The sequence below is a fragment of the Zonotrichia albicollis genome, chromosome 3 (assembly GCF_047830755.1).
Source record: "Zonotrichia albicollis isolate bZonAlb1 chromosome 3, bZonAlb1.hap1, whole genome shotgun sequence".
Lineage (NCBI taxonomy): Eukaryota > Metazoa > Chordata > Aves > Passeriformes > Passerellidae > Zonotrichia > Zonotrichia albicollis.
In genome coordinates, this window is record NC_133821.1 from 84060542 (window position 1) to 84080654 (window position 20113).

Below are 20113 nucleotides of genomic sequence, written 5' to 3' on the forward strand. Positions count from 1 at the left end.
AGTACATCAAAAAATGTGAAAGAGAATACTTTTCACAGCATGCTGTCATCCCTTGGAATTAACTTCAGCAGGAGATTATTAAGTCAAATATGAAAGATTTTTAAAGGGCTGAATAATTTTGTGAGTAATAACAAAAATATGAATGTTAAAGTAATCTATTGTTATGCTTCTGAGGGTAAATTGATAGCTGCAGGGGTCAAAAAGATATCCTCTTCTCTGCCTGCCTTTTCACACAACTAGCTAAGTTCATTAAGGGCTTTTCTTCAACCTCCCTTCAAGCACCAGACACTGGTCACTTCTGAAGGCAGCAAAAAATGTGAGACTCAGATAAGGAGAAGGAATACCAAACTTGTCTGATTCAGTACAATAAATCCTGTGCTCCTTCTCATCATCTTTATCTGAATGCACCTTACCTCCAACATCAAAGGGGGTTGTTTCCTGTATTCACCATCTCCACGGACTCAGCATAGGTACTTTTAAGCCTGTTGTTCCAAGTCCCTCATAATTTTAATTCTTACATCTCATCCACACTTTCAACTGGGAATTTAGCTTGTCTTTCATTCACCTAGTAGTTTCCATGAATTGTCCAAGCTTTGGCTCTGAAGGATGATTAAATGGGAAGGAAAACAAAGGAAACAAAACAAAACACCCCAAATCTTCTTAATTTTATTTTCCTGCTCCTAACACCATCAATTTTCCCCCAGATTAGGAAAATGACAATCTCTGTGATTCTATTCTCACCCTGCTTTTGAGATCTTCTTAGTGACCTGCAAAAATATCAGGTGGAAATGCACAGGAACAAATCTGTATCCCATGTAAAATTCTTTGACACAATTCCTTTCTCAGTTGAGGTTGCATTGGTCTCAATAGTTGTCCTGTGATACATTTTGCAGACATTTTTAAAAATTTCAGACTTCCTTTATAAATGTTTCACATTTAAATTCTGTGAATATTTCAAAGGGAATTAGCAAAGAATTTAGATTTTACTATGAAGCAAATAAACACGTAACCATTTTGAAGAGCAATCTGATATAACTTATGTCTTTGGGTACTGCCCACCACAAACTCACTGCAGGGTTTATGATTTCATGTTATTGATACTGAGACTTTTGTTACCTAATGTGCCTGAAGGCCTTGGTAAAAAGTCATGATTCAAAGCATAAGAGCAAAATAATTTCCAGGAATTTATAGTCATTCCTATTACAAATTTCTAAACTCACAATAAAACATTGCATATAAAACATTTATATGGTGTACAAACACCATATAAAATGATGTAGTAATAATAATAAAAATAAAATAATAACAACAATAATAACAATAATAATGGCGCTTAATCCTTTAAAAACACTTATTTGGTTTACTTTGATGAAGTGTGTTATCCAAAGTTTATATTCTATCCATGTAGGCTGCATTTAGTAAAGGCTTATGTAGAACTCTTCTGACAGAGCCATCCAGCTTGACTGCTCTGGGAACTAGAACAGACCTACCAAGAGGCAGAAGAAAGAGACACCAGAATGATTAGGAAATAAAATCTATCATTACAAGAGCTACTGAAAAGTATTAAATTCTTCAAAGCATATTCAGTATAGGAGCAACAGGTACTGAAACTACTTGTTTACCCTAGGCACACCTCTGTCACCTCATGATTCATATCTTGAACATTATTCTACTATTCAGTGTCATTGTTAAGTATCATTTCCAAATTGCCAAAGGGGACTGTGCTCTGACCAGGAATACCTCTACTGCAAAAGTTGGAAAAAGGAGCAATGTTTTTGGGGTTGTCCTGAGAGAATATCAGCTGCAGTTCTTTCTAGATCAGTAAGTAAAATATATTCATCAAAAGCTGGACTGGTAATAGCTTTAGGATGGAGCAATAATGCAGTTCTGGCACAAAACTCCAGAAACCACATCTATTGCATAGTTTCAGTTTCAGAGGTGATTTGGTGCACATGATCAAGTGTTCTGTCTGAGGAAACAGAAGTGGAAGATCATTTTCAGGTGCATGAAAAATATATTTCAACCCCTAATGGGGTTGGACATGAAGTCCCAAACACTGATCCTTCAGACAGATTTGAACCAAAATTTGTGAATTTTTTTTCCAGTCTCACATTAATATAATCCAATGTTTCTTTAACATAAAATCATTGAATGGCTTGGGTTTGAAGAGACTTAAAGATCATCTAGTTCCAACCCCCCTGCCACAGGTAGAGACATCTTCTACTAGAACAGGTTGCTCAAACCCCTTTCCAACTTGGCCTTGAAGACTTCCAGGATTGAGGCATCCACAGCTTCTGCGCTGGAAACACATGATCCACATGTGCTCTGTGGTTTTAGTTGCTTTGATCCAGTGGCCTTCTTTTGCTCCATACTACTTGCTGAAACAGACATAGTCAACAGCATTTAAATGCCCTGCTCTTTAGTCTCCCACATCTCCAGGAGAAAGAAACACCAGCTGTGTAAATTAATAATCCAGCAAGAATTCCAGCAGAAACACTCATCTTCTCTGCTACCAGCCACAGACCCAATTTGTTCATTCTCAAGCACTCACAACACATACAAAGAGACTCATTGATTGTTAAGCTCAACTGCATCTTTAATAAAAGAATAAAAATGAAGATTATACAAGTTGCAGCATTGTAGTCTACTCATATATAATCAGAGGACTGTCTGAAACAGCCCTGCTAATATTTTTGCTGTAATTTTATTTCATATGTTTTCTACTGCCTATTATAAAAGAAGAAGAAAAAAAAGTAGCTGTAAATTTATTTCTCTGGATATTTAACACTCAGTTTTAGTTCCTCTGAGGGTAGCACATGTGCTACCCTGGTCAGCCTCCAAAATGCAGTTATCTGTTCAGCCTCCAAATGCAGTGCTAATTATTATTAGCTAATAATAAAATACATGGAAAATATCGAGTGGTCAGGTGTCTGAATTAGCTAAGAGGGAAGTACAAGGAGAGAGAAAAAATGAATCCTAATGCTCACATCTTAAAAATAGTTCCAAGCCATGCACAACAGGAACTTAAGAAGATTCTTTACTTAGGTGAGTCCCTTGATGAGTAGTGTGCCTGTAACACCTCTGAGGGACATAATGCCACTTATCCAGACCTGGAACAAGCAGTCAAAGACTATTTTATATACAAATCTTGATCTTCTATAAACCTTCTGAAATCTAGTGCAAGATAGAGTCTTTAGAGAAGATGATCAGAGTGGGATTTTTATGTCAAACTGCTCAGTGTCACCTGAGCGAATTTACTCAGGTGACATATTCCTAGAGGATTCTAAATGCACCCTCTGGGAGAAGTCCTAATGCATTCAAAAGAGGGACTCTCAGATTTCACAAAATGTGAAAAAGTGCTTGATAGTATGTAAAGAATTACTTTTCCTCAAATGTTGCACGTACACAACCAATCTTTGAATAACTGTGAAGGTTCCATGTCATTTCCCACCAGTCCTGTGGGATGATCTGATCATGATCTGTCCTGAAGAATCTGATTTCAGTGGTAAGTTCAGAGTGGTTGGATATGGTCATGGTACACAGATCTCTTCTTTTAAGGCTGTGGATAGATTTCTGGGGTCACTAGATCTTCTTAACTAGTCCTTATTTTGGAAACTCCTGTGTCCTCAAAAATAGCAAAATTCTGAAAAAATGGGTCATCCTTTTTGGGATTTCTTGGGATGTCTCAAGAACACATGGATTTTCTCTATGCCATTCTGGGTGCTGATTTTATGGGCTGAATCTATACCAGAATGATGCACATTTCAGCTACAAAGTGAGACTGAGCTTAGATCCACCATCTCTCAGCTGACGAAGGATTTTTATCACACATGCAACAACTAGTTTTGCTGAGGGTTATTTACGAATTGTCCCATTTTCTTTGTGAAGACCTCATTTCTTCATCTAATTGCATCTTAGAGAAATTACTGAGTTAGGAAGAAATTAGTGCTTAGTACTATAATTTTTCAACTCTACCAAATCTAGCAGTTGTGATTTTTTCAGCCGCCAAGTAAGAATATAAAGTAATGCAGTTTGAACCGTACATTGAATTGCAATAGCTACTATTACCATTATTATTGTTACTGTATGTAAAAATAAAAGAAAGATACACTGTTGGAGGGTCTTTGTGTTTCTATTTTATAATTTGTTAAAATGTTTTTGAAGTACTATCCTTTTTTTAATACTTGTTTAATACTTTTGTATGATGGCTTTTTCCACTTATAAAAAGGAACAAAAGTATTTCACATGGAACATGTTTTTAAATAAACAAGAAATTCGTTTCTAGACAGTTATGCATCCTGCTCTGTGAAATGAAAATTGCATGTTGTTAAAGTGACACCTGTCAAATACAGAGTTCAGAAAAGTAATGGAGTAACACAGAACCAGTAACTTTGTCAGGATTGGTCTTACAACAAATTCTGTTTGAAGAATATTTTTTTTTATTTGGTGAAGCTGTAATGTCTGGTTACATGTATAAAACTCACAATCCCAAACATTTTCTGCTTCCACATCATGCTTGGTATAAACATTGTAATTGTACAGGAGTGCAGGACTGGAAAGGACCCACTGGCTCAACAGAACACCCCTGGAAGGATAATAGTCCTGCCAACCTTAAAACTGTTTTGTTGTATTGTCTCTATTATCACCATCAAACTGTAAATTAGTATAAAGGACTAGAAGAAAAGATCAGATAAAAAAATCTGAAAATCATATAGTTAAAATTAAGTTAGGATAAAGTTTATGTGGAATGAGGCTTGAAAACTTAGTGGCAAATGATCCCCATTTTTCTGACAGGACAGTTTTGTATAATCAGATGCATCCTGTAGTGAATTCCCCTCTTAGCACTCTAATGCAAGGTGAAAAAAATTATTGCAATAAGAACTTAAAGCTTTCTAGATCTGAACATTTTAAAATATTCAAAAGGAGAAGCAAGGCATTTAGCAAGAAATGTTCACTTTCCTTTTAAGACTTCCTGATTAAATGTGATAATTGCATGTTCTGAAGCAGTATGAAAAGAATTGTTGATTTCACATATTTTTCTTAGGTTCAACTAAAACGTTAAGAGCTATAACGGGGGAATATAGCTGAAACAAACTCCTTCTGTCTGGAATCATTTATAAAGAAGAGATTTATCACAAACTTTCCCCCAATATATGGTATTAGAGACTAATTTTTGAACTATTCTAATGAAAGTCAATTTGGGGATGCTGGTACTTCTCTAATTGTTTCTTAGACATATGCATTAGCAACAGAGAATGTTTTGTTGTCATGGCAACAGGACTATGATAATGACTTCAGACATAGAATGGAATTATGTCACAAGGGTGGTTTGGGAACAGCTGCTTCTGTGCAAGTGTGGTTAGAAGGAACAGAGGCGTGTTTTGGCAACAAACAAGTGATGCACTGTAGGTGCATATAAAGAGCCCACCCTGCTCTGTAGCTGTTTTGATGCTTGGCTACAGTAAAAGTTATTTTATTATGGATATGTCATTCTTATTATTCTGCAATTGTGTAAAATCCTTTCCCACACATTGAGCTTGGTACCTCACTCAGTGTCGTAAGGGTGAGGACCTCTGTCTGCTCTCTTTTTCCTATGCATGATCAATAAATAAAGGTAGATGAAGAAGCCCAGTGTGATCCTTCCAGAAACTGCAAGTACTAAAGCATACACAAGAGACTTAAAGCAAACTTGTCATATTGAAATTAGGACAATGATATACTTCATCAGATGGGGTGGCCTGTTGAGTAGATTGCCTCAGGATGTTTTGTATGAAGATATGCTCCATCTGCACTGAGTAAAATTCTGGACCTTAATTTTCTTTGCATCCTTTTGGGGTTTTTTTTCCGAGTTTTGTTGGCTCTCCATTATGAATCCATAGTCTAGAAAAAAGTTAGCTCAGCGCAAGATAGAAGGATTTCCTCTTCATTAATTATATGCTATTAACTTGAAAACTCTGGATGTGGCTTAGAAGGCAAATAGCTGTCCAGATTGCAACACTTAGGTTCACAGCATGGCACAGATCTCATAAAGGTGATTCAGGATAGTTTATAGAAAACAGGACATCAGATGGTAAAGTTAATCTCCACAACAGCTCCCTTAGTGCTAATGTAGCAAAGGCAAGAGAATGTAAGTGTTCAGATACTTTAGAAGCCAAAAAATGCAAGGAAAAGCTCATTCTATGGCTTCTGCAGAGCCTTATCCAGGTGTTGGGTATGAACTGAGTATTTATTTCTAAGTTTATTGAGAAAAGAAAAAAGAAAAGCGTGAGAATGTAAAAAGAGAAATGTAGCATTAGGTATTTTAAAAAATGTAATACAGTGAAATGTTTTTAAAGAAACATTTTTTATCACAGTCTGGAGTTCCTTGTGACCCCTTTATTCAGCTTGGCTGGAGGAATCTGGTGAAATAAGGGATGGGAACAATGGTTCTGCCCTGAAAATAAAAACTTTAATAACAAAAATGACAAACATGGAAACCCAGAATACGCTGGGCAGGATCCAAAGACCTGTGGGCATGGCAAATGCAGCCAGGTGTAGGGCATCCAAGGGAAAAGGTCCAGTCACAAAAGTAAACTCAGAACACGACCTTATTTCTAATAGGAACCAAACCAACTGAGAACAAGAACCCGAAACTTGACCAAATATAGGATGGTTCTATTAGCATACTACTAATTCCCTTGACCCCACTCTTCCCACCGTGGCCTGGCTCACCTGGTGTCTCCCCTCATTAGACTGCTCCCCATGGCCTAAGGCTGATGATTTCTGTAAATGCTGCTGAGGCCAAAATCCCAGCTGGATGCAATTCCATCATTTTTGAATGTAAAACCAATATTTCCATGAACAAGTTACACCATATATTTTCATTTCTATGGAGTTGTTTCCAGTGCTATCCAGGAAGATATGACGTCAACATAAAATTTATCTGATGCTTGAAGTTTTAAATGCAGTCCTCCTATGTGTATTCCCTGCTGTTTGACAAGGGCTGAGGTCATGCTGCAGACAGCTGTACATTCTCTCTCAAGTATTTAGATGTATGTTTTCACAATATGTCTAGGAACAGAGCATCTTTGAAATTACTGTGTCTATGTCAAAGTTCATTGAACTTGGTGGACAGGTTAAAAAATTATGGACAAGCAGAAGGAAGGTAGAGACAGACATACAATATGATCAGAAATTTTATTTCTCTAAGAAATCTCACTGGTAAGATCAAAACAAAGCAAACAAAAAAGCCAATAACTTGCTGGAGATATCTGAGAAACCCTTAGAATTTTACAAATCAAAGAACAACAGAGGATTAACACTAGGAGGTTAATTTTAAGTGAATGGCATAAATTTAAGCCTATTCATTTTTTTAATAGAAAGAAAGAACATGTTTTAGCAACATACCATTTTTGATGACTTTATAGTACAGAAGGCAGGACTGCAGCTTAGGAACACAGACCATCACTGAGAGTTTGGCTTGAAGGGATGAGACAATAATTTTTTCTGGGTTGACAGATTTCTGTTCTAAAGTATGTTTTCTGACAAACTTTCAGATGCTTCAATGCTCATCTGTCTTTACTGACTCTTGTGTGCTTTACAGACAGGGTTCTCCAGTTCCTAACTTGACCTAGTGTATGGCATCTTTTCTCCTGAAGCATTGGTTTTGATGGGGAAGCAGTGGTTCTCATATGGGCATTAAGGCAGTTGCAGATGATGAAATTGCTTTGGAGGTGCTTTGGCAAATTTACAGTACTGTTACTCCGTAATTGTGACACAGGCCAAACAGACTGAGGATGAAGCAAAAAGAAAATATCTCTATGCCCCAGTAATTTTAACTAAATATATTTTAATTTTTTATTTGAAGCAAATATGAGTTATTAAACCAGTTGTGTTAAAGTAGAATTTTATAGGAATTTTTATGGTCATGCAGCACAATCTGGATTTGAACTTTACTTGAGCTATAGCAGATCCAGGCTCAAATCTATGTTTCCCATTAAAATGAGGTATCCCAGCTTTTTGAAATTTATTACAGATTTCCATATAATTCTTTCTATCATTATTTGTATCCAAAACACCACATTACAGTTTATCTCTGATAACAAAATCTTCACAGAACAAAACAGAACTGAGATGAGAAAGGAAATGGGGAATGATGATGAATATTTTCAATTACAGCATATAGGTTTTGTCAAAGCATCAGGCACATTTCTGTAGTGTGAAGAGTTTAGTTTGAAACACTTGAAAAATGCATCAAGTACAATTTTTTGCTGTTAAAACAATCAAACTGTTTAGACCACTGATAAGGTGTTTGTCAGCAGCTGCCAACGTGTACAGCTAGTCAAATAAGATCTGACAAAATAAAGTTACACAGAAACATGCAATTCATTGAGCACAACTGTCTCATTTCAAATATCTTGGGTTTAACTGACTGCAGAGATGGGTTTCCAGGGAACCATTTTAACTCCTGGTAGATGGGCCATAGGGACAGGGATCTCACAAACTGTGAAAAACTCAAATTGGATTAATACAGCTGCTCAAGAGCCAAGTCCTCTGCCACCAACCAGTGGAGATGACAGTCTCATCTATTTAATGGCATGGATTATTTGGAAAATTGACAGGAACACCAATTCCTTAAGCAGCTACAGTATCCAAGAGCTAACTCTAGACATATAAAGCAAAGATATGCTTTTGATTTATTGCGTATAGCAAACAAACTATAACACTCACTTAAAATTTTCCATATCTAAAAAACACTACTTGTGAGCAAGCTCTACACTTTGATTTGACCTTGCTCCTTCCCCAGCCCTCCCAAACACATACTTTGCCTGAGAGGAGCCATACACACTGAGTATTCATGCAGGGATGTCCAAATGAGCCAAAGTTATCTGTGCTGTTTCTATAATAATCAGTGCTTAAAACAGATTGCATTTCCTCAGAGTTACACTCACCACTTCCTTGTCCTTCCTCACCTTGATCAGAAGCATGACAAGGATCACACAGTCCATCCTAATGGCAATTTCCAAAGTGTGGTCTGTATAGAATTCAGAAGAGCAATGTTTGTGAATTGTCCCTGGTGTTGGTGCTCTGGTGTGGGCACCTCCCCCACGGGCTGTGGGTGGGTCTCTGGATCCTCACAGGCTGCAGGTGGATCTTTTCATTCCTCATGGGTCCCCACAGACTGTGGGTGGGTCTCTGGATCCCTCATGGATCCCCAGGGGTTGCAGGTGGATCTCTGCCCTGTGGGTGGGTCTCTGGATCCCTCATAGACCCAAGGGGCTGCAGGGGCACAGCAGCTTCACCACGATCTCACCATGGCCTGCAGAGGAATCTTGGCTCCAGCACCTGGAGCACCTCCTGCCCCTCCTTCTCCACTGACCTTGGTGTCTCCATGTTGTTTCCTTCACATATTCTCACCTCCTCCTCTTCTCTGGCTAGAGAAAATGCAAACCCAACTTTTTTTATTTTCTTCTTAAATATATTATCACAGGGGTGCTACCAACCTGTCTGGTAGGCCCAGGCTTGGCCAGCAGCAGGTCCATCTTCAGAGCCTTCAGGAATGGCTCTGCTGGACATGGTGGAAGCTTCCAGCACCTTCTCACAGAAACCACCTCTGCGGCCCCTCTGCTGCCAAAAACCAAGCCATACCTATTGGGCCCAAGAATACAAGTCTAAAAGCATACACAGAACTGGAAGTAGTGGTCTAAAAGTAAGAATTATAGTATACTTTCAAATTCAGAAAAATACTAAGATAAAACAGGCTTAAGGTATCTCCAACAAAAAATAATACTGTGAAATGCAATAACATTTAAGAGACACATGCAAATATGTCTGTTTTCCATAAGTAGCTCAAGTATAGACCAAAATTTGGCTTATTCCTGTTCCCTTAGTAGAATGGCATGGACCAGAAAGTCATGCAGCAAACACTATGCCAATTATGACAATGGACAATGTCCTCTTAATGAAAAAGTTCTTCTTATGGTCTATCATACCTTTAGATTTAGAAGCATAAGTAACAACTAGTCATATTTTTTTTAATGTAAAATCAATGCAGTTTAAAAAAAATGTCTGTTTCTCAGACATGAGTCAATTCAAAATAAAATACACGTTCTCAAAATAAAAATTGTAAAGTCAGTTGATATCATAAAATGGGGAAAATTAGTCTCCTTTTGTCTTCTAATCCCATCTGTTTGTGTCAATATGTCGTCTTTCATCTTACTGTTATATTTTTCATAGTAGAGACAGGTTTGCTTCCTTATTGATCCATATGCATTCAGCATCGAGCACAATGGGGTTCCAGTCAACAATCAAAATTTTGAAGCACTATGGTTAGACAAATACATCTAGAATAATATATGAAGAGGCATCATTTATGAAAATGAAGTGAAGAGAGAATGAATAAGATAATTACATAATTGAAATACGCCATGGAAGGATTGATTTTAAAACTATTTGTTAATAATCTTAACAAATTTGCTCAGATTCCATCCACATAACATGCTAAGTAATGGTACAGCTAGAAGAATGGTAAAAATAAAGACCATGCTCTCTGACTTTTTTTTATTTACACTATAAGACAAAATTGATAAATATGATGTGGTGTGTCAAGACTTAAAAGAAATAGCTATTTAAAAAAACTAAATCTGCTTTCTTTTACATTGCAAGAGTGTTGAACATGATTTGAATACTTCAAGAACAAAGAAGGTAGGAGGAAAATGAAAACACAACAGTGAAAACCTTCAGCAGGTTGTACAAAGACTATTTCATAGTGTATAGTACAAGTAAATTAAAAAAATATTTGGAATGATGTCTTGGTAAAATTGGCTGCAAAGTTGCATGGAGATGTATCTGCTGTATCTGAAATATAAAATAAAATGCTGAAAGAGCTACCTATAGAGCTTATCAACAGCAAATCTTCGAGAATACTTTGTCATACTTCCTCTTTCCTAAATGCCCATTCCTACTGACTGAAAAGCACAGATAAGGAAAGAAGTTTATTAAAAAATAAAGGAGAATTACTTCATTTTTTTAACATGTGACAATTTTATTAGTCTATTAAATAATGTTTAATCCATGTTTAATTTCAGAAAGTACTGGGAAGAATTGCACAAATATTGCAGAGATGGTAGCAGATAACTGGGTCCTTCCTGCACTAGGGTCAAAAAACTCCCTGCAGTGCTACAGGTTTGGGACAGAGTGGAGAAGAGTAGAAGTAACAAGCAAAGAATTGGAGAAACATGATGACAGCAAATTTGCAGATGACACCAAGCTGAGGTGTGCAGTTGTCACAACAGAAGGAAGCAATGCCATTCAGGGGACTTGGACAAGCTTGATAAGCAGGACTCGCATGCACCTAAGGAGACTCAACCAGTCCCAAGTCCAGGGTGCTGCACCAGAACTGGGGCAGTCCCAGACATCAGTAGAGACTGAGTAATGAACTCATTGAGATCAGCCCTGTGGAGAAGGATTTGGGAGATTCTGGTGGAGGAAATTGCGAGCATGACCTGGCAATGTGCAGTTGCAGACCAAGGCCAACTGCATCTGAGGCTGCATGAACAGCAGCATGGCCAGCACATCAGGGCAGGGATTCTGCCCCTCTGCTCTGCCCTTGTGTGGCACCTGGAGTGCTGTTCCCAGCTCTGGAGCCCTCCATACTAGGACAGACATGGATCTCTTAGAGCAGAGGCAGAGGAGGTCACAAAGGTGCTCAGAGGGCTGTAGCGCCTCTGCTATGAAGACAGACTGAGGAAGTTAATCCTAGAGAGCAGAAGTTGAGAACATCTCATCACTTAAAGGGAGCTTATGTGAAAGATGAAGAACAACTTTTTGCACAGGCAGATAGCGATAGGACATGAGGGAACAGTTTTAAACTGAAATAAGAAAGATTTAGACTACAGATTAGATGGAAATTCTTTACTGTGAGGGTGATGAGTGACTGGAGGAGGTAGTGCAGAGAAGTCATGGCTGCACCATCCCTGGAAGTGTTTAAGGCCAGGTTGGATGTGGCCCTGAGCAAACTGATCTAGTGGGTGGCAATCTTGCCCATGGTGAGGAGTTGGAACTAGATGATTTTTAAAGTTCCCTCCCAAGTCATTCTATTATATGCTTCTATGAATGTTAGCATTGTGCCAGGTAATAACAAGTTCATATGTGAAAAGCTTCAGGTTGAAAAGAAGAGTGAAATAAAAGGTCGAAGAGCTCTCTAGGTGTTCTGGAAGAGAAACATACAATAGAAGTAAATTATGTGAAAAGACAAGTGAACTGAGAAGACCTTAAGTACTATTCCAAAGAGTAAATCTAGCAAGTGTACATTATTAGACCAAGAGCTAAAGAAAATTCAAGGGAAAAGGTGTAGAAAATAGTTTTAAGATTAAAAAAAAAAAAGAGAGAGACAAGTAGAGAAGTGAGGTTTTGTTGGGTTTTGTTGTTGTTTTGTCTTGTTTTTACACAGACTTCTATTTGCTCACGAGACACTGAAGCAACACAGAGGACAGGCAAAGTGCAAGTCCAAAAGATGAAGTACATAGTCAGTCATATTAAAGTGCTTGTAAACAAGCTGTCTGGGGAACAGTCTGAATACAACTCTACAAATTTATCAGTGCACTGTAAGACGTAAAGACTACAAAGAGGAGAAAAATACAATTTCAGACAAGATGAAGTCTTCTAGGAGAACTAGACCATTAAAAGATTATGCTCATTTTCAATCAATTTTTTGAAATATCTAAATAGGTTCATTTTAAAGAAAGAAGGGGAAGGTGCTTCATCTTAATTTTTTTATATATTACATTATTGACTTTAAAATAGAAGACTAATAAATATAGTCAGTAATGTCAGAAACTTAAAAAGTCCTTTGGAATTGAAAGTGTATAATCATAATACCAATTCTTTGTGATGCTTTGGCACTATGCAGGAATCACAGTTGCATTAGAGACAGGGAAAGCTGGACCTGTCATAACCCAGTGTCTTTTACTCAATCAACATTGCCAGACACTTGAAAATACTGGACAATTAATTAATTAATCTTCCAAGTTCATCAGTGCTTTGGTCTTATTTAGATTCACATTAAGATCCTTTTTCTTGTTAAAATCTGTGTGGATTATGACTGTACTTCTTCCAATCACAGTAGCAATTAGGAAAAATCATGACCAGATGAAACTGTAAAAATAAGGACTTAATATAGATGTTTGTTACTTACTAGGTTTTCTGAAAACATTGATAACAGTAGGTAGTATATTAGTATTTTTCAATAGGAAATATCCAGCTGCAATTTTCATATCTGCTAACCATGAGAATGTTACATCATGCTTTCTGTAAGCTCTGCCCTCACACGGTACCCTACTAATATTGTACCTACTCTGTATCCCCACCGCTGCTCAGAAGTGGAATGATTTTGTCTAGTGTGGTAGAAGACTGATTAAAATCACAGCTCTTATCAGAGCAGTAAATATCTCCAGTACATATCTCCCAATCTTTCTATTACCTGTAGCTTCTGGCTTCTACTCCTATCTTCTACAGGGAAACAGTCTCACACTAATTGCAGAACTAATAGTTAAAATTTGGAAACCCATCCCTGAATAGCAATTGTGTTCTTAGCTGCTCAAGCCACAGCTTAGCTGCTAAAGTCAGAGCCTGACTTTTTCATAAAAACTGGTGTCAAAAATTGGCATAATAGGAGATAGGAAGAACATATCCAGTCACAATTTAGTTCAAATGAAAACAAATACAGCAAAATTTTGTAAACAGTAAAAACACCCAAAAACTCCTTGGGTAATTAGGAATGAAGCAAGACATGCTGACCTCAAGAGCAGTTTTCCCAAGCAAACTGAGAATCAGCAGAATGTTGCCACCCAGTTATAAAATATTTTTATTCTATTTATCCTTAAAATGTCATCATGCAGATTCTTTGAAGGATGGAACATGAAGAAAATAAGTAATGTGTAAGAAGCACAAACTATTTCCCAATCTTTTCCTATATACTCTTCCTGAAAATGTCACTACCATGCTGAGTCTACTAATAGGATCATTAGCTCATCAAATCAGGCTTAGAGTCTAAAACTGAGAAGTGAGACACACTCACAAAATATCTCTGAAGAAATAGCTAATTAGGTGGAAGATGACATGGTGTGGGCTCTGAAAAAGGTCAAACTAAAAGTAAGGCTTATAGAGTTGAATCTTAACAACCAAAATATACTTTTGAAATATGAGGAAACAGGAATGCAATAGGCATTCACAGCCAATAGCCTCTTACATGTAAAGTGGTACCTGAAGACCCAGATATGAGACAACATGGGAATTCTCACCCTCACCCAGTCTATCATACATCTCCCCAGGGGTGCTCTTTTCCATGTTGGAGTTACCTGCCTGGCATACAAGCAGCATTGAGCACTGTCTCCGAGGCCCTTTCCCAAACTTTATGATTTTGTGATAACTCTAGTTGCTGTCAAGTGGAGCTAAAAATACAAACTTGAATTTCCTCCCTGGATATATGAGAAAAAAATCAAACAAACCAAAGAGGAAGAGGAAGGAAATTTGGGGTAGTTAACAGAAAACAGACGTTATACAATAGGAAGGTATATACTGTCCTCAGGGTTAATATTCTGGGCTAGTGTTAATCTTCACTATCTACCTTATCCTGTTTCTAGTTGCAAGTAATTTCAAATTTACACTGTATCTGTCTCTATACATATGTATATGCATAATACTTTCAAGATAATACAGTCATTCACAGAATCGTGAAAATATTTGTTAATGAGGAATGAAATAAAATATTCCAAACATAGAAATTATTTCAGTACAGATGAGATGGCAATTCCAGTACAAATGAGATGAGATAGGAGATTCAAGGAGGCCTGTTTTTACTTGCCATGAAATGGGTAGATGGGGATAGGAACCCAGCAGGAGGAAGGACTCATTTTCTTTTTAAAGCAAAGATGCAGAGACTGTACAGGAAGCACTGGATTTTAATTGCCTCCTCAAGGCTAAGATAAGGGAATAAGATGGTTCCTGATCTCACCCATTTATGAGAAGGTCAAATGGGGTAAAAAGAGAAAGACAGAAAGACAGGGATCTCAGTAATACTGGTTTCCATGAGTCATTGAAATAAAGGATGGAGATCTGTGATAGACTGAGATCAAAATGTGGACAGAAAGGTTCTTTTGGGACGTTTTCAAACTCCCAGAATTTAAGGAAGATATATTTAACATAAACATTATCTCTTTTTATTCCGAGGTTTGTCAGACTTTAGAGTGGTATGGGTTGAGCAGGAATCCTAGAAGATATAAATGTAATTTTCACAGTTGAGTATGTGGACAATAATTTCTTGGAATTGCCAGCTGAAGAGGGTAAAAATAGTAAGTCAAAGACCCATGTGTTTGATATTCACCTACCCATAAGATAGCAGAAGATCCCATGCTTAATTTAAACTAAATAAAGTTGCAAACAGCTGTGGAGAGCCTAGTGCAACCTAACACATTTCCTCACTTACATGAAGAAATGAGAAAAGACAGGAACATTGTGTGTATAAAAGAAACAGAAACTGCCAGAATACTTCCAATTCAATTCCATGCTGACATTAGTAAAAAGGAACAAACCCAAGTAGACAATATAACAACCAGTTTATGATTGCACCTCTGTTGGAGCAGCTGGCAACAGAGCCACTGCAGTTAGTAGAGAAGCTGGAAAAAGTCTAAAGATTGAAAAAGGCACAAGCACAATACTCACGTGCTGTCACACAAGTGGAAAACTATGGGTAAATATAAAAATGAATCTGCAAGGAAGTGGCAGGGCTTGCAAGCAGTGATTGACCTTGTCATCAAAAGTAGTCATGAGTACCTGTGGCAGGACAGGTATTGAATTCCCAAAGCAAGCAGGAGACCTACATACATATAAATAACATCTGGCTACAAAAATATGATTGCAGGAGATATGGTACACTGGCAAAACAAGCAGCTTAGAAATGCGGTCTGTACTCCTGGAAAGAGAAGTCGTTATACTGATATGCAATACGTAGACTAATAACTGAATATCTGCAGAATAGGCACCTATTTCTGAATTAGTTGCACAGAATATATTTGCTGGACAGGAAGAGTACTTGTAAGATTGATGCCATCTTACAACAAAACAGACTCATATCTACAAATAGATACTCCTTTCCTGAAAAGGCACCTTAAATTTAATCCTTTTTAAACTGTCCTAAAGTCTGTGAAAGCCTTAGAAATAATACTTAAGCTTCCTAGAACACATTCAGTTGGCCAAGCACAGTAGTCTGGTGCCATCTGAGACTCTTGGGACAACACAATTAATGGAACCTAGACAGATTTCGGCTCACTCTGAAGAGATTTAGGTCTTGATTCAGTTGCCTCACACAAATATCTAACATCATTTGAGCTACACTAGATTATTTGGGAGTCTCCTGGCTGCTCACAGATGCAGCAGAGGATCCAGGGGAGTTCTGTGTTCTTCTAGGGCTCTGAGGGCAGGACAGTCCCTGGTGTAACATCTCAGGTATCAGCAAATATTGGCCTGTGGGTAACAAAAGCACACTTACTGTGCACAGAAAATTTACAAATTATAACAACTCTGAAGGCCTGGAGTTCAACCAGTGTGGTGTAATTATGTGTCCAAAACAGGTTGGCACTATCCAAATCACCTTTTGTAAATAATGTCTGATCATTGCTATGTTTCAAAGCATGCCTGGGGATTGTTCAGGTGAGGACTCTTGGAACTAGTCTGAAACTAGACAAAGGACAATTTAATACTGTGAATGATTAACATCCAATATCCGAGCCAACATCTTCTCTCTGTTTGATTTGCTCATATAAATGTATCTAGAGGTAACCAGATAATAGGAGGGTAAATATTAGTTCTCATGAAGATATACATATATATATACACACACACTTTGTGAAAAAATAGATTTATATATCTTAATAAAAGTCTAATTTCATTTCATAAATCATGTTAGTCCCTCCCATAACAGTTTCTAGATGAACTATTAAAAGAAGAAAAAAGAAAAAGAAGCAGCAAGCAAAAGGCATAATACATTTATTTAATTTTTATAACAAGAAGGTAATGGTCATGGTCATGATTGCATGTCTTCATCATGCAGAAATGCTTCTGAAGAGCCAAAGAAATGAAATTGATTTTTGCTTTTGTTTATGTTTTTAATAAAAATGATGAACTATTATTGGGTAGAATTTGACAGTTTAGCGGAGCATGTGACTTTGGGTGTCTCTCATCACTTAATACACAATTTATCAGAAAATGAACATCAAAAAGTTGTTCTTACACATGAAATCCTAGAAGTGGAGCTGCTGCTTGAGTGTAATTTAAAAGAAAGCTTTTCCAGTAATGTGGAAAAGTTAATCTTTTCTTTGTTGAGAAGGGAGTTCAATACACAAACAAAACCAGACACTTTTGAAGGCAAAACTGATTGCACTTAAATCCAGAGTACAAACCTTCCAGACAACATATACCAATAAAAACAGATTATATGAGTCAAAAAGATGCTTACAATAGCAATTTCCTTTTCTAAGTTTTCACTTAAGAAACTAACATCAAAGGAGTATTTGGAGTTCAAAAAACAACTTCAGCTGCCCATTGACTCTGACAGAGATTACAATATCATCCACTTCTCAATCACAGCAAGTGCTGACGATCTGAAAAGCACACAGCATTCCTTTGTGATGTTAGCCTATAAAAGAGTTTGATGATATGGAAGACAAATTGTTCTTGGAGCTGATTCCTTGTTGGATATCACGTAACTGTTTAGAAATACTGATGATGCAACCTTGAAATTAAAATCACAGGTTTTGTAAAGCTTAAAAATCTGGAGCCTTTAGTTAATGTGGTGAATTCAGAGCCAGATCACAATTAAAATGTATTGGAGGATTAGTATATGATAAAACCCACAAAAGTAACAGCGAGAAATGAGACTTGAGCAGACTAATTTTTTCTAGAGACAGAACACAAACCTATTCTTGACAATTATATACCTATTCAGTAAGCCACAATGAAGACAACAAATCATTCTTATTCAGGAAATTCAATTTTCCTTGATAACCAATTAAAATGAAAAGCTTTGAATACATGGCAGCAACCTCATGAGTCTGCTGTAGCCTCCAGTGACTGCACAATTCTGCAGCTCTGCACCATGCATTTACAACATCCTGACATCACAAGAAAGAGGGAAACTTAGGGGAAAAAAAAAACTTATGCAAACCATTAAAAAGATTTAATTTTATATCAGCCCATCCTAATAGTACCCCAAAAGTACATATTCATGTTATTAATTCAATCCCCATAAAAGTGAGACTTGTCTTTCTTAAGTTTAGGTCTCTCAAGGCTGATTTTTAAATTAAAGTGTCTAAGCACTGTCTTGGAGAGATAAAAATTTATAGTAGATCATTTGTTCCAACTATTTGATGAGGGATGGGCTGACTTGTGATAGCATTTAATTCTTATTTTTCACCATGAAGAGAAGCCTGATAACCTACTTAGACTAGATGCCTAGAGTATAAATGTGGCCAAAAGATTAATTTCATTCTTTCATGTTTGTAAAAGAAGATTAAAAGCCTTAAGTTTTATGATGCATTTTCTTGTCTTTATTATGCAGAAAGAGCAAGAGTGCTGTTTCCTTGAAAGCTGCTGCTCTTGGTGGTGCTGCCATATGCTCTCCAAGCATTACGCGGGTGGCTGGAATGCTTGCCCAGGACCCGGGAAACCTGAGTTTAGTCAGACATACCAGGATATTGTGGAAAACAACAGTTGTTCTGGATCACTGAACCTTTCCCCTCAGAATTTAAACATAGTCTAAACCCCCCCAGAATTCATGGGCCCAGAAGAACAAGACATTTCTCATCTTTTTCTTGGAAAGGTTTTCTAAAGTAAAAATGTATAACCTAGGCTTAGATATCAGGACCAGAATCCTCTTTTTTTTCTCTGATTTCACTAGTTGATGAACCGCAAATATTAGAATTCTGCATTTATATTCTCATTTTAAAAGGAAGCAATGTGTTTAAAGAGGGCTCTAGAGAACTTCAATATAATATTTAGATGAACAGTCCTAATATTTCAGGGAATGTGCACATGTCTGTGACAATAGAAAAGAGCTTCTTCAAGTGGTGAATCTCTGTTCAGGCAGGTAGAGTGCAAAAGCACTGCACTGGAGTTATTGGGAAGCTTTCTGTTTGGTTAAATGATATCCAGCAATTACAAAGAGAAAAGTAATCTTATTTCTCTACTCTGAAAGTGTGAAATAAAGGTGAAGAGCAAAGTTTGCATATTGTAGAAAGAAACATAAGAAACCTATCACTTCAAGTGTACAGCACACTTGAGAAGGAGGAGGAGGTGGAGAAGGAGAGAAGGAGAAGGAGAAGGAGAAGGAGAAGGAGAAGGAGAAGGAGAAGGAGAAGGAGAAGGAGAAGGAGAAGGAGAAGGAGAAGGAGAAGGAGAAGGAGGGAAAAAGAAAAGAGGAAAGAGAAAACAAGCCCTCTGCTTCTCCATTTTCTCAGGATTAGAGGCAGTATCTTCAAACTTGAGGGAAAAAAACCAACAGTTTAGAAAGTATGGCAATTACAGGTTTAACTGAATAGTTATAGAATTTGCTACAGAAACAGAATGCAAAACCTGGCTTGCCTTTCATCAACAAAAGTTCCTGGAGGAGTGCTTCAATTAAATATCAATAAAAAAGATTTTCTTAGTGTTTTGCCCTTTGCCAAAATCATATTAGCTGTGTCAAAATATCATCGAAGGTAAAACATGATAATTTTAAAAAAAACCTTTTGAATTTATGTTTGAGAAAATTTGTAAGTCTCCAGTCCAGTGTCAGCAAATAAATGCAGTACAAACATTTGTGAATTCAGGGTGTTTTGAAAAGAAGGATAGAACACAGCAATACTGAATGTCTCATATTACAGAAGGATTATGTTCAGGCTGAGTACCACTTTTAAATTTGTTTAGTTAATTGTAATTACCATATAAAGTTATTACTAAAATTTAGGAATCTAACAGTAGAAATCCATAATAACAGCAATACAGAGGAAGAACCATAGTACTCTTTTCATATCCACAAAGTCCTTGGCCTGGCAGAGCAAATGAGCAGCAGATGCTAAAGATAAATCTTGGGCAAAGTGAC